This window comes from Apteryx mantelli, chromosome 28, assembly GCF_036417845.1.
Source record: "Apteryx mantelli isolate bAptMan1 chromosome 28, bAptMan1.hap1, whole genome shotgun sequence".
NCBI classification, from domain to species: domain Eukaryota; kingdom Metazoa; phylum Chordata; class Aves; order Apterygiformes; family Apterygidae; genus Apteryx; species Apteryx mantelli.
In genome coordinates, this window is record NC_090005.1 from 7,626,571 (window position 1) to 7,640,572 (window position 14,002).

Here is a 14,002-nt window from a genome sequence, read left to right on the forward strand (position 1 = left end):
CACAAACCTCCTGCCAGCGGCCCTGGCCCAGAGTGTGGGAGCTGGAGGGGTGGGGAGTGGCAGGCAGGTTTGGGGGCATGGCTGCTCACCGCGTGGCAATCCCACAGGTGCAGCAAATGGGACCTTTCCCCACATGCCTCCTTTCTTACACCACAGAGACAAGGGCAGGCTTCAGCTCTAACATGGGCATTTCCTGTAGCTTTTCCCCTTTCCACGCCCCCCCACCACATCTTCTTTGTGCTTGTTGCAGTGGATGCCTGTGGGAACAGCCCTGCTGTGTTTTCAGGTGTGATTTTGAGCTTCTTACACTTCATGCACTCCTCCCTCCCTCCCTCCCTCCATTTTGCATTCATGGTTGTCACAGTCCCGGCCTGCTTTGAGGAGGGACTGGGTTGTGCTGAGGACGGACCTTGGCTGGGTGCAGGTCACAGTGGCCCAGATGGGGTGGGAAATGTGGGCAGAGCAGCACTGCAGCCAGAGCTGAGCTGGAGAGAGGCAAAGTGGAGCAGGCATGATCATGTGGGTTGCCATATGCATGGGGTTATTGCCCTGCCTAGATCAGCGTGATGGGGGTCCCTGGCACCTTGGGACCTGGGCATGCCCTGTACCCGGCTTGGCCCCGTGGAACTGTGCTGACTGCTCGCAGCCCTGCTGGCCTGACCCTCATGTGTCCCTGCAGAGCACATGGGGAAGAGCCTCGTTCCACTTGCAGCTGCGGATCAGGCACCTCAGTGCGGCTTATGGCCTCCATAGCAGGGGAACAGGCAGGGCACAGGGGAACCTCCCAAGGCTGCTATATCTCACCACTTGTCCCAAGAGAAGCAGAGCCATGCTCACGCCAGCCTGGTTGGACTGGTACTGTCTCTCAGCTTTGCCTGCGAAAAGGAAGTGGGCTGAGGTGAGGTGGTTCTGCTCTTGCTACATCTCTTCCTGGCCATGGTCCTGGGAGGTGAAGGAGATCCTGGTCCTTGGGAGGCATCAACAAAGCTCAGAGCCCTTTCTGTGCACTTACATGTCCATACTAAAGGGGGGGATATCAGAACTGAAGGGGATGGTGGGGGAGTCTTTTCTCCACACTGTGTTTTCAGTGGTGCCGAGCAACAGGACGCAAGGCAACAGGCACAACCTAAAACACAGACAATTCCATCTGAACAGGAGGAAATACTTTTTCACTGTGAGGGTGACAGAGCACTGGAACAGGTTGCCCAGAGAGGTTGTGGAGTCTCCTTCTCTGGAGATATTCAAAACACATCTGGATGCAATCCTGTGCAGTGTGCTCTAGGTGACCCTGCTTGAGCAGGGGGGTTGGACAAGATGATCTCCAGAGGTCCCTTCCAACCTCAGCGATTCTGTGATTCTGTGTTTCGACCCCGTGGGCAGAGGACAGGGAACGAGGCCAGGGCAAGATGGCGGGTGTGGATCATGGGGAGGGTCCTGTGAGGGAAAGTTGTGGGCTGACAGCCTGTAACTGGGGCCTGCTTGAGGTTGGTGTGGCCCAGGCCCTGAGCCGGCTGCAGGCGGAGCAGCGCCCTCCTTGTCTCTGCTTTGTTCCTAGCCATTCTTGGCCCTCCCCATTGCTCCCCCATGGCCAGCAGCCCCTCCCCCTGTTCTCCTTTCCAGAGCGGCCAGCAAGCAGGAGAGCAGCTTTTCCCTATTCCCTAGGCATTGCCTAGCCCTCTTTCCGGGGGCTACGCAGGGCTCCAGAGCCAGGACACCCTCACAGCCGTTCTGGTCTCGGCAGCGTGCTGGCGGGCCCCTGCAATACATCCTGCAGAGGAAGGGCCGGGGGGGTTCATACAGCCACACAGCCCCTTTTGCCCGCAAGAGGTTTTCTGGCCAGGCCGGTGAGAGCTCCGGCACCTTGGGCATCGCCACGCTGGACCTGGCTGACAGTGAGCTCTATTATTGCGCCCTGCAAGGACCACGGTGGGAGATGCTCATGGGTGCACTGACAATATCAGCTTCCTGCCCTCCTCGCTTTTGCGTTTAAGGGTGTCAGAGCCCAGCCCAGACTGGAGGGAGCGACACGGGGTAGAGCTGAGGGGTACCCGGGCCATGGGCAGCAGCCCTGCACCCAGCTGGCTGGGCAGGGGTCACAGGGGCACAGACAAGGCAAAAAGCAGGCAGAGCATCTCTACAGGCAGAGCCAAACAGAGGAGAAGTGATACAGAGCAGCCCTAGCCACATGGGCTGCCGTGTGTTGGGTTAATGTTTGTCCTAGGTAAGGGGTGGGGGGGATGAGAGGGGTGTCACACCCCAGGAACTGAGCACCCCCCTGCACCTCATACAGCCCTATGGGGCTTGCTGACCCCTCACACCACAACCTGTCCCCCAAGCTTGACCACTGTGTGTCTGTGCAGAGTGTGGTGGGAAGAGCCCTGCTGTGCTTTGCTGAGGGCAGGCTTTTGCCAGGTGAGCTTGGGGCTGCTCCCAGGGAGAGACGGGCCATTAGTGCACACCGCGGGCTGAGCCCAGACATGCCACAAAAGGTTACTTTCCGGGCATCAGCCCTTTCCTCCCGACAAGACCCAAAGCCAGGGTTCAAGTCCGGTGGGGACATTCAACATAATTCTTGGCCCTATGCAAGCACTAACCATTGTGTATGCTTCCACCACCCTCTCCCACTACCCCACACTGCCCCTCAGGTACCCAAAATGCTTGGGCTTTGGGAACAGCTCTGTTTCCATGGACCGCTGTGAGCACAAGGCGGGCAAGGGAGGGTTGGATACCGCCAAAGAGAGACATTCAGAGCTCATGAGGGGTTAAACAGCATAGATTTAATAAAGGACTTACACTCCATGCTGCACAGGGAGCACCGGGAATCGCACAGAGGGGTCTCCGATGGGAGGCTGCTGGACGCACGGGTCGGACGCCCATGTGGGACTCGACTCGTTGTATTCTAAGGGATCCTTAAATCTACTAGAACTACTTCCTTATCTCAGCTGTGCTAACCTTCAGAAACTACTGCCCGGGAAGCAGCTAGCCATTGTTTGACAAAACGGAATGTGCATGCCTGTCTCTGATGGGAATCTGGTCAATGTGTAGTTTCACACACTGGGCCTGCTGCCACGTACTCTGACAGTCACTGACTCCTCGCCAGATCTTCCGCAGGTGTTCTCACTACAACCACCCATTTGGACCCAGTCCTGTGACAGACAGACCGACACAGTATGTGAATAACCCTGCTCTGGTAGCAGGCATGGCTGAGGTCGACTCAATGCAGCCTACTAATCTGGCAGTGTAGGGGTCAAGCAGAGAAGACATGCAGCCTGTGATGCACTTATGGTGACCCTGTCCGCCAGAGCGGGAGGCTGGAAAGCCCGCAGAGCTCAGGGAAAGCCGGGGCTGACCGTTGCTCTGCACCACCCCAGACCTGCAGCATGGCACCAATTCTCACCCACGCTGAGCAGCACAGGGAGAACCACAGTCAAGATTCTGCCCAAAGCCTCCCCAGACTCACTGGGTCCCCTCCCAGGCCCTTACAGCTGGCCTCTGCCTGCTCAGGGCACCTGCAGAGCTGGCACAGCAAGAGGAGTGCCTGGCTATGCTGAAAGCTTTCCTAATTGTGGTGGTGTGCTCAGTGGCTCCAGGGGAGTCACGGCTGCTCTTTGCTCCTGCCCCAGTGCCTACCTAGGAAGGGAATGTGGCAGCCTGGGGCTGATCAATGTCATTTGGGAACAGACGTGCATTGTGCCTGCTGGTGGGACCTTCCCCTTCTGCAGGGGGTTGGAGCTGGGGTGGGAGGTGCCAGTGCCAATGAGTCCAGCACCATGTGCAGTCTGCTTCTGGTGGCACAGGCCTGGGCTCTTTCCAGCAGCAGCAGACACAGCCACCTATTTCTGCAGCACCAGAGCGCTAAGCAAAGGGCAGAGGGATTCAAGCGCAGGCAAGGCAAAGGCAGACATGGAAGGAAGGGGTTAAAATCACACAGGCTGTTCTGTGGTTGGCTGCAGGACAAGGCCCTTCCCAGCCTTCTCGAGGCAAGTCTGGGCTGGCCTTCCCAGCAAGGGCCACAGAGGGAAGTATTTTCAGCAGCAGAATCTCTCACAAGCCCAACCAAAACCATGAACATGCTGTTACCTCCTTGCTTCCTCCTCAGTCTCTCTCACACACACAAAGCAAAAGGGAAGCTTTTGCTGGTCAGGAAGAAGCACAAAGAGCCTTGAGAGCATTTTCACAGGGAAAGCCTAAGCTGAATCTAGTGTGGCTACCTCATGTTCTTTAGGGAGTCCCACAGCAATGCATCTAGGAGCTGCAGAGCCCATTTTTCCCCAGGACAGGAAGAGAAGTCTCTCCTCGTTGTTAATTCTGGCTCCATAGGTATATATGCACATGCGTGAGCACTGGGGCCAGCATGGATTTTTGTGGAGGACGTCAAACGGGGATCACAGGAGTTGTGCAGGGTGAGCTGGACTGGAGGGCTTGAGCCAACACCCCTACCCAAGCCTGCACCTCCATGCAAAACCAAGCCAGGACCCGATCCTGCTTTCCATGAGCCCCATGGAGCCTTGGCTCCTTGGGGGTGGGGCGGGCAAGGGAAAGCAGCAAGGGGCAAGGGACAAGAGGTGCAGAAACTCCCAGGGTGCTCACAGCCCTCCACAGGCCTCTATCCTCCACACCTCTACACTCCAGGGCCTGCACCCCTGTGGACGGGGCATGAGTGCCATGGGGAGGGTTCATTTCCCCACGCTTCTCCCCACCTCGGCCTGCTGGGCAGGGTGCAGGTGCAGAGCATGGGGGCTGGGGTGGGTCCTGCAAGGGGACCCTGTGGGCTGCCACCTGTCCCTGGGCTGGCCCAAGTAGGGCCTGGCCAAGGCCCGGACCTCGCTCTGGCTGGAGCACAGCACTCATAGCTCTGCTTTGCTCCTGACCGTCCCAGGCCATCTCCACGGCTCCCACACACCCCACAGCCCCTCACCCCACTTTCCTTTCCACAGCAGCCCCCCAGCAGGCAAGCAGCTTTCCCCTGCTGCCTTGGAGGCCTTGCCCAGGTGCCTTCTTTTCAAGAGCTACATGGGTCTAAAGAGCCCGGCCACCCTCACAGCTGTCCGGGCAGAAAAGGGAAAGGAGCCCTGGTACCTATTTCAGCAGCAGAATCTCTCACAAGCCCACCCAAAACCATGAACATGCTGTCACCTCCTTGCTTCCTCCTCAGTCTCTCTCACACACACAAAGCAAAAGGGAAGCTTTTGCTGGTCAGGAAGAAGCACAAAGAGCCTTGAGAGCATTTTCACAGGGAAAGCCCAAGCTGAATCTAGTGTGGCTACCTCATGTTCTTTAGGGAGTCCCACAGCAATGCATCTAGGAGCTGCAGAGCCCATTTTTCCCCAGGATAGGATGAGAAGTCTCTCCTCCTTGGGTACTCCCAGGGTGCTCACAGCCCTCCACAGGCCTCTAGCCTCCACACCAGGGCCTTCACCCCTGTGGATGGGGCAAGAGGTGCCCTGGGGAGGGTTCATTTCCCCACGCTTCTCCCCACCTCGGCCTGCTGGGCAGGGGATGGCGAGTGAGGAAGGGCAGGGTGAGGGTGCAGGGCATGGGGGGGGGGGGGGGGTCCTGCAAGGGGACCCTGTGGGCTGCCACCTGTCCCTGGGGCTGGCCCAAGTAGGGCCTGGCCAAGGCCCGGACCTCGCTCTGGCTGGAGCACAGCACTCATAGCTCTGCTTTGCTCCTGACCATCCCAGGCCATCTCCACGGCTCCCACACACCCCACAGCCCCTCACCCCACTTTCCTTTCCACAGCAGCCCCCCAGCAGGCAAGCAGCTTTCCCCTGCTGCCTTGCAGGCCTTGCCCAGGTGCCTTCTTTCCAAGGGCTACAGAGGTCTAAAGAGCCCGGCCACCCTCGCAGCCGTCCTGGCAGAAAAGTCTCTTGCTGTGGCCTTCTGGGGGCGCCGCGCTCCTTCGCTGCTGATGGACCTTCCTCAGCCCGCTCCCACGCAGCCCGGCTCGGCCCCGCGCCCCCCTTCTCCTCCCGCAGAGGGGCCGCGGCAGCGGGAGGCGGGTCGTGGCGGGGGGGAGGGCAGAGTCGTGGGCGCGGCCGCAGCCGCAGCGAGGGGCGGCGATCGCGGTGCGGGCAGGAGCGGGGCCGAGCGCGGCTCAGCTCTGCTGCTCTCTGCCTCCCGCCGGGGCTGCTTTGCCCCCAGCCGGTCCCGGCCCCGGCGCCCGGCGCGGCAGGGCCTGATGCCGCCCAGGATGGTGCCTTGGCTCCTGGCCTTGTCGTTGGCAGCGGTGCCGGCAGGTGAGAGGCGAGCAGGGAGGGCAGCGAGCGCGGGGCTCGGCGGGCTGGGGCTGGGGCTGCCTGTGCCCCGTCCTGGGAGCCAGCTGCTACCTGCTGCCACGTGAGGTGCAGTCTGCCATGAAAATTGCCTTTGCCAGTGGGGATGAGGTTCTGTGGCAGGGAGAGGGAGGTTTCCAGTATTTGGGGGACATTTCAGGACAAGGCCAAGTTCAGCCCTGAGGAGGGCAGCCTTGGGATTTCCCAGGGCCAGTGGGTTTCCCAGGGTAGAGGGATGAGGGAGGGATGATGCCGGGTCTCCATGTGCCCAGGAAGGGGACCCCAGAGCGGCTGGTTAACTGCATGCCACTGTGTGTGTGTGTGTGTGTGCGCATCGCCTTGCTCCCTGCACTCTCTGTCCACAGGGGTGCAGGCCCAGGTGCGGCTGGTGGAGGCCGGTGGAGGGCTGCGAGAGTTCGGGGACTCCGTGCAACTCTCCTGCCGTGGATCCGGCTTCACCTTCGAGGATTATTATTTACTTTGGTACCGTCAGGCCGCCGGTGCCACGCTGGAGTGGGTCGCCACCATCAGCGATGATTCTAGCTCCATTCGTTATGGTACGGCAGTGGAGAGTCGAGCCACTGTCTCCCGCGACAATTCACAGGCTGTGGCGTCTCTGGCCCTGCGTGCCCTGCGCCCACAGGACTCGGCCCGCTATTTCTGTGCCGTTCCCACAGTGACAGGAAAGCCGTCTGCACCCTGACACAAACCTCCTGCCAGCGGCCCTGGCCCAGAGTGTGGGAGCTGGAGGGGTGGGGAGTGGCAGGCAGGTTTGGGGGCATGGCTGCTCACCGCGCGGCAATCCCACAGGTGCAGCAAATGGGACCTTTCCCCACATCCCTCCTTTCTTACACCACAGAGACAAGGGCAGGCTTCAGCTCTAACATGGGCATTTCCTGTAGCTTTTCCCCTTTCCACGCCCCCCCACATGTCTTGCAGTGGATGCCTGTGGGAACAGCCCTGCTGTGTTTCAGGTGTGATTTTGAGCTTCTTACACTTCTTGCACTCCTCCCTCCCTCCCTCCATTTTGCGTTCATGGTTGTCACAGTCCCAGCCTGCTTTGAGGAAGGGACGGGGTTGTGCTGAGGACAGACCTTGGCTGGGTGCAGGTCACAGTGGCCCAGATGGGGTGGGAAATGTGGGCAGAGCAGCACTGCAGCCAGAGCTGAGCTGGAGAGAGGCAAAGTGGAGCAGGCATGATCATGTGGGTTGCCATATGCATGGGGTTATTGCCCTGCCTAGATCAGCGTGATGGGGGTCCCTGGCACCTTGGGACCTGGGCATGCCCTGTACCCGGCTTGGCCCCGTGGAACTGTGCTGACTGCTCGCAGCCCTGCTGGCCTGACCCTCATGTGTCCCTGCAGAGCACATGGGGAAGAGCCTCGTTCCACTTGCAGCTGCGGATCAGGCACCTCAGTGCGGCTTATGGCCTCCATAGCAGGGGAACAGGCAGGGCACAGGGGAACCTCCCAAGGCTGCTCTACCTGCACCTCAGGGCCTGTTGCTTTGCACTGGGCCCAGCAGTTTCCCCTGCGGGCACTGCAGTCAAGCGTGCGAGGACAAGGGCGAAGATGGGGGCATAAGGAAACAGCTCCATGAGTGGGCCCCAGGTTTCCTGTGATGGTGGGGGAGGCCCCTTCCAGTGCAGAAAGAGAGGGGCAGTATGAGCAACCATACCATGTTCTGGTCCCAGCAGATCCCATCTTTGCTCTTTTGCTTCTCCTCCTCCAAGCCTCCAGGGATGAGTGCTGCATTGGGCAATCACCAAGCTGGAGCTGTGCTTTCTACTGAATCTCACCACTTGTCCCAAGACGAGCAGAGCCCTGCTCAGGCCAGCCTGGTTGGACTGGTACTGTCTCTCAGCTTTGCCTGCGAAAAGGAAGTGGGCTGAGGTGAGGTGGTTCTGCTCTTGCTACATCTCTTCCTGGCCATGGTCCTGGGAGGTGAAGGAGATCCTGGTCCTTGGGAGGCATCAACAAAGCTCAGAGCCCTTTCTGTGCACTTACATGTCCGTACTAGCTGTGCTTGGCTCCCACTGCATGCACTGCTGCCGCTCCCCCACAGTATTGCAAGAAGGCATTGGAGTTCTCAGTGCTGGTTGAGGGGCTTTCTGGAAAAAGCAGAGCAACTACAGAGCTGGGAGAGGAGGGGAGCCCCACAGCACAGGCCTTGAACAGATCAGCTCCTTTGACAAGAGGGGACTTGTGGTCCTTCCCTGGTGAGCAGCAACTCTTGATGAGTGACACTGCAGGTGGAAGGTGGCTGGAAGGAGCCCATGGGCTTCCTGCTGCTATCCCTGGTCCTCTGAGACTATAGTTGAGTGTCCTTTCAACAGTGAGGCAGTGGCAACTGGAGAAGGGCTGAGAGTGTCCGGGGACTCCATGTACCCAACAGAAGAGAACTAAAGGGGGGAATATCAGACTGAAGAGGATGGTGGGGGAGTCTTTTCTCCACACTGTGTTTCGACCCCATGGGCAGAGGACAGGGAACAAGGCCAGGGCAAGATGGGGGGGGTGTGGACCATGGGGAGGGTCCTGTGAGGGAAAGCTGTGGGCCGACAGCCTGTAACTGGGGCCTGCTTGAGGTTGGTGTGGCCCAGGCCCCGGGCCGGCTGCAGGCGGAGCAGCGCCCTCCTTGTCTCTGCTTTGTTCCTAGCCATTCTTGGCCCTCTCCATTGCTCCCCCATGGCCAGCAGCCCCTGACCCTGATCTCCTTTCCAGAGCAGCCAGCAAGCAGGAGAGCAGCTTTTCCCTATTCCCTAGGCATTGCCTAGCCCTCTTTCCGGGGGCTACGCAGGGCTCCAGAGCCAGGACAGCCTCACAGCCGTTCTGGAAGAAAAGGGAAAGGAAGCTTGTCCTTTTGGGGGCGCCACGCTCCTTCTCTGCTGATGCCTCTGCCCAGGGTCGGCCAGGCCCGGATCTGGGACCCCCTTCTCCTCCCCAAAAGGGGCTGTGACAGTGGGGGGGGGGTCGGATGGGGGAGGGCAGAGTTGGCAGAGCTGCTGCGGGAGGGTCTGCGATCCCGGTGCGGGCAGGAGCAGAGGCGAGGGTGGCTCATCTCTGCTCCTCTCCACCTCCCACCAGGGCTGCTTTGCCCTCGGCACTAGCCTATGGCCGCGGTCCCCGGCCCGGCAGGGCCTGATGCCGCCCAGGATGGTGCCTTGGCTCCTGGCTCTGTCCTTCGCAGAGATGCTGGCAGGTGAGAGGTGGCCGGGGAGGGCAGCGAGCGCGGGGCCAACCAGGCTGGAGCTGCCTGCGGGTGCCTGACCCCCTTGTGGGGCCCAACTCCTCCTGCTCCCATGCGGAGTGCGCTCCCCCATGAAAGCTTCCCCACTGGGGCCTGGGTGCTGTGGCAGGGAAAGGGAGGCTTTCAGGAGTTCCGAGACATGTCAGGAAAGGGCCAGATCAGTCCTGAGGAGGGCAGCCTTGTGATTTTCCCGGGCCAGTGGTTTTTCCAGGGTAGAGGGACAGTGCTGTCTCTCCATGTCCGTGCAAAGGGGATGCCTTAAAAGCTGCAGTGGGCTTGGGATACTGTCAGGCCCTTGGTTCTGGCCTGGAGTGGGTCTCCTCCTTCCAATCTGATTTCTCGAGTACATGCCGGTGGTGGAGGGTTGAGCCATCGCCTCCTGGAGCAATCCACGGGCAAAGGCATCCCTGGCCCTGCATGCCCTGCACCCCTGGGACTCCACCTGATAGTTCAGTGCCATTACCATGGGAAGAGGAAGCCTGGCTGCACCCTGACACAAACCTCCGGCAGGGGCCAGGGGCCTCTCTCTGGCTCTGGGTGTGGGAGCTGGAGGGGAGGTAACTGCTGGAGTGTTCAGAGCTGTTCCCTGCGGCCTTCCCTCCCTGCCCTTCTTCGCTCAGGCTTCCAAAGTGTTTGAGTTTTGGAAATAGCATTTCTTGCTTCCATCACCCTGTGCCCTCCCGCCCCGGCCTCTTTCCTTGTGCTGCTTGGAGTGAAGTGGTGGGTAAAGAGCCCTGCTCTGCTTTCAGGATCATTTCAAGGCGACGCGATCAAACCGACAGTGTCTGCAGTGTGGGGGCGAGCAGGGCATGCAGCGACCTTCCGATGCACTTACAGCTCCAACTCCTCCTATATTTATGTGGCCTGGTATCGGCAGCGTGCTGGCGGGCCCCTGCAATACATCCTGCAGAGGAAGGGCCGGGGGGGTTCATACAGCCACACAGCCCCTTTTGCCCACAAGAGGTTTTCTGGCCAGGCCGGTGAGAGCTCCGGCACCTTGGGCATCGCCACGCTGGACCTGGCTGACAGAGAGCTCTCTTATTGTGCCCTGCAAGGACCACGGTGGGAGATGCTCATGGGTGCCCTGACAATATCAGCTTCCTGCCCTCCTCCCTTTTGCGTTTAAGGGTGTCAGAGTCCAGCCCAGACTGGAGGGAGCGACACAGGGTACAGAGCTGAGGGGTACCCGGGCCGTGGGCAGCAGCCCAGCACCCAGCTGGCTGGGCAGGGGTCACAGGGGCACAGACAAGGCAAAAAGCAGGCAGAGCATCTCTGCAGGCAGAGCCAAACAGAGGAGAAGTGATACACAGCAGCCCTAGCCACATGGGCTGCCATGTGTTGGGCATCCTGGTTTGGGTACAGACCGGTGCCATGTCAGCATGTGCATGTACCAGCCGCTGGGCATTTACAAAACAAGAACACCCCCTAAATGCCACAGACAAAAGCCTTCTTAACAGCACTGCTCAGTTTGCTAAGGGGTTCCTTTCTAATCACCCAGACAGCCTTCATTTGACTTGCAGATTTGTCTTTCAGGTCCCAACAGGACAACTTGCAGTCAAAAGAGGAAAACAAGACTCCCTCAACATTCCTGTGCAAAAAGTCATTTCTGGAGCTCATGGGGAGAGAAGGACAGAGTTAGGGCATTTGTCAGGAAAAAAGATCCCGGAAGGACAAAACTGAGCCTTCCATTCTGAATGAGATTATTTGATGTTTGTTTCCCAGATCTGAGAATGTAATGGGAGCAAGAGCTTTTGAGAACATGTGTCTCTCTAAGGTTAGCATCTTGGAGCTGAGAAGTAGGAGGCCAGGCAAATGTGAGAGTACATCAAGTGATTGCTTGAGCTCTCACCATGTGCTGCTCATCCTTGGCTCCTGTGTCTGCAGGTGCTCTTGCTCAGGTGCAGACAGAGGCCTCTGGGCCCACAGCAGGGAAGGTCTCAGAGCCTCTCACCCTTACCTGCCACATCTCTGGCATACCCCTCACTGACAGCAGCTACGCTTGGGAGTGGGGCCAGCAGCCTCCTGGCAAAGACCTGCAACACATAGTGCTGCAGTATCCTTGCACGGGACTCCAACACTTTGCTTCGTCCTTCCAAAGCCAAGTCACCAGCTGTCCCTGGAACTGCTCTCTCCAGCAGCTGCAGACACAGCCACCTATTTCTGCAGCACCAGAGCGCTAAGCAAAGGGCAGAGGGATTCAAGCGCAGGCAGGGCAAAGGCAGACATGGAAGGAGGGGGTTAAAATCACACAGGCTGTTCTGTGGTTGGCTGCAGGACAAGGCCCTTCCCAGCCTTCTCCAGGCAAGTCTGGGCTGGCCTTCCAAGCAAGGGGGCAAGAATCTCTCACAAGCCCACCCAAAACCATGAACATGCTGTTACCTCCTTGCTTCCTCCTCAGTCTCTCTCACACACACAAAGCAAAAGGGAAGCTGTTGCTGGTCAGGAAGAAGCACAAAGAGCCTTGAGAGCATTTTCACAGGGAAAGCCCGAGCTGAATCAAGTGTGGCTACCTCATGTTCTTTAGGGAGTCCCACAGCAATGCATCTAGGAGCTGCAGAGCCCATTTTTCCCCAGGACAGGAAGAGAAGTCTCTCCTCCTTGTTCTTAATTCTGGCTCCATGGGTATATATGCACATGTGTGAGCACTGCGGGCCAGCATGGACTTTTGTGGAGGACGTCAAACAGGGGGATCACAGGAGTTGTGCAGGGTGAGCTGGACTGGAGGGCTTGAGCCAACACCCCTACCCAAGCCTGCACCTCCATGCAAAACCAAGCCAGGACCCGATCCTGCTTTCCATGAGCCCCATGGAGCCTTGGCTCCTTGGGGGTGGGGCGGGCAAGAGAAAGTGGCAAGGGGCAAGGGACAAGAGCTGCAGAAACTCCCAGGGTGCTCACAGCCCTCCACAGGCCTCTCTCCTCCACACCAGGGCCTGCACCCCTGTGGATGGGGCAAGAGGTGCCACGGGGAGGGTTCATTTCCCCACGCTTCTCCCCACCTCGGCCTGCTGGGCGGGGGATGGTGAGTGAGGCAGGGCAGGGTGAGGGTGCAGGGCATGGGGGGGGGAGGGGTGGGTCCTGCAAGGGGACCCTGTGGGCTGCCACCTGTCCCTGGGGCTGGGGCTGGCCCAAGTAGGGCCTGGCCAAGGCCCGGACCTCGCTCTGGCTGGAGCACAGCACTCAAAGCTCTGCTTTGCTCCTGACCGTCCCAGGCCATCTCCACGGCTCCCACACACCCCACAGCCCCTCACCCCACTTTCCTTTCCACAGCAGCCCCCCAGCAGGCAAGCAGCTTTCCCCTGCTGCCTTGGAGGCCTTGCCCAGGTGCCTTCTTTCCAAGGGCTACAGAGGTCTAAAGAGCCCGGCCACCCTCGCAGCCGTCCTGGCAGAAAAGTCTCTTGCTGTGGCCTTCTGGGGGCGCCGCGCTCCTTCGCTGCTGATGGACCTTCCTCAGCCCGCTCCCACGTAGCCCGGCTCGGCCCCGCGCCCCCCTTCTCCTCCCGCAGAGGGGCCGCGGCAGCGGGGGGCGGGTCGTGGCGGGGGGGAGGGCAGAGTCGTGGGCGCGGCGGCAGCGAGGGGCGGCGATCGCGGTGCGGGCAGGAGCGGGGCCGAGCGCAGCTCAGCTCTGCTGCTCTCTGCCTCCCGCCGGGGCTGCTTTGCCCCCAGCCGGCCCCGGCGCCCGGCGCGGCAGGGCCTGATGCCGCCCAGGATGGTGCCTTGGCTCCTGGCCTTGTCGTTGGCAGCGGTGCCGGCAGGTGAGCGGCAAGCAGGGAGGGCAGCGAGCGCGGGGCTGGGCGGGCTGGGGCTGCCTGCGGGCGCCTGTGCCCCGTCCTGGGCAAGCTCTCCTGCAAGCTGCCCATCTGGCAGGCAGGGAAATGTGGTGTCTCTCTCTGCTCACAAGGCCTGGTTCCTGTGTCAGGGCTCTTCCTCTGACCATCGTTATCTATTGGGTTGAAGGAGCAGGATTTAGTGCTCCCGCTGGAGCAGTGACATTGCAATGCCCCCACCGGGGCTGCACCCTCCCTTGCCCACTCTCAAGGTGACCACGGCTCCCTCTTGCTCTCCACAGCAGTCAACGGCCAGGTGGCCTTGGAGCAACACCATGGGGAACTGGCAGTGCGAGAAGGCGAGGAAGGCACCTTCCAGTGCAGCATGCGCGGAGGCAGCATGAGCAGCTACTACATGTTCTGGTACCGGCAGAAGCTGCAGGGCTCTCTGACGTGGATATACCGGGCGAGTGGTAATGCCTATGGAGCGGGTTTCCGGGGTCGCTTTGAGGGGAAATTGGAGAGCTCCCGGAACAGATTCACGCTGAGGATCCAGGCAGCAAAGCAAGAGGACGCAGCGGTATATTACTGTGGTGCTAGGCTCACACTGGAGCAGGTCTTGAGCAGGGTGGAACAAGAACTGGCTGAGAGGGAGTCCAGACAGCTCAGCACTTCCTCCAAGCAGCCACAAATCGGAAGGTGGCGCCAGGCAATAGC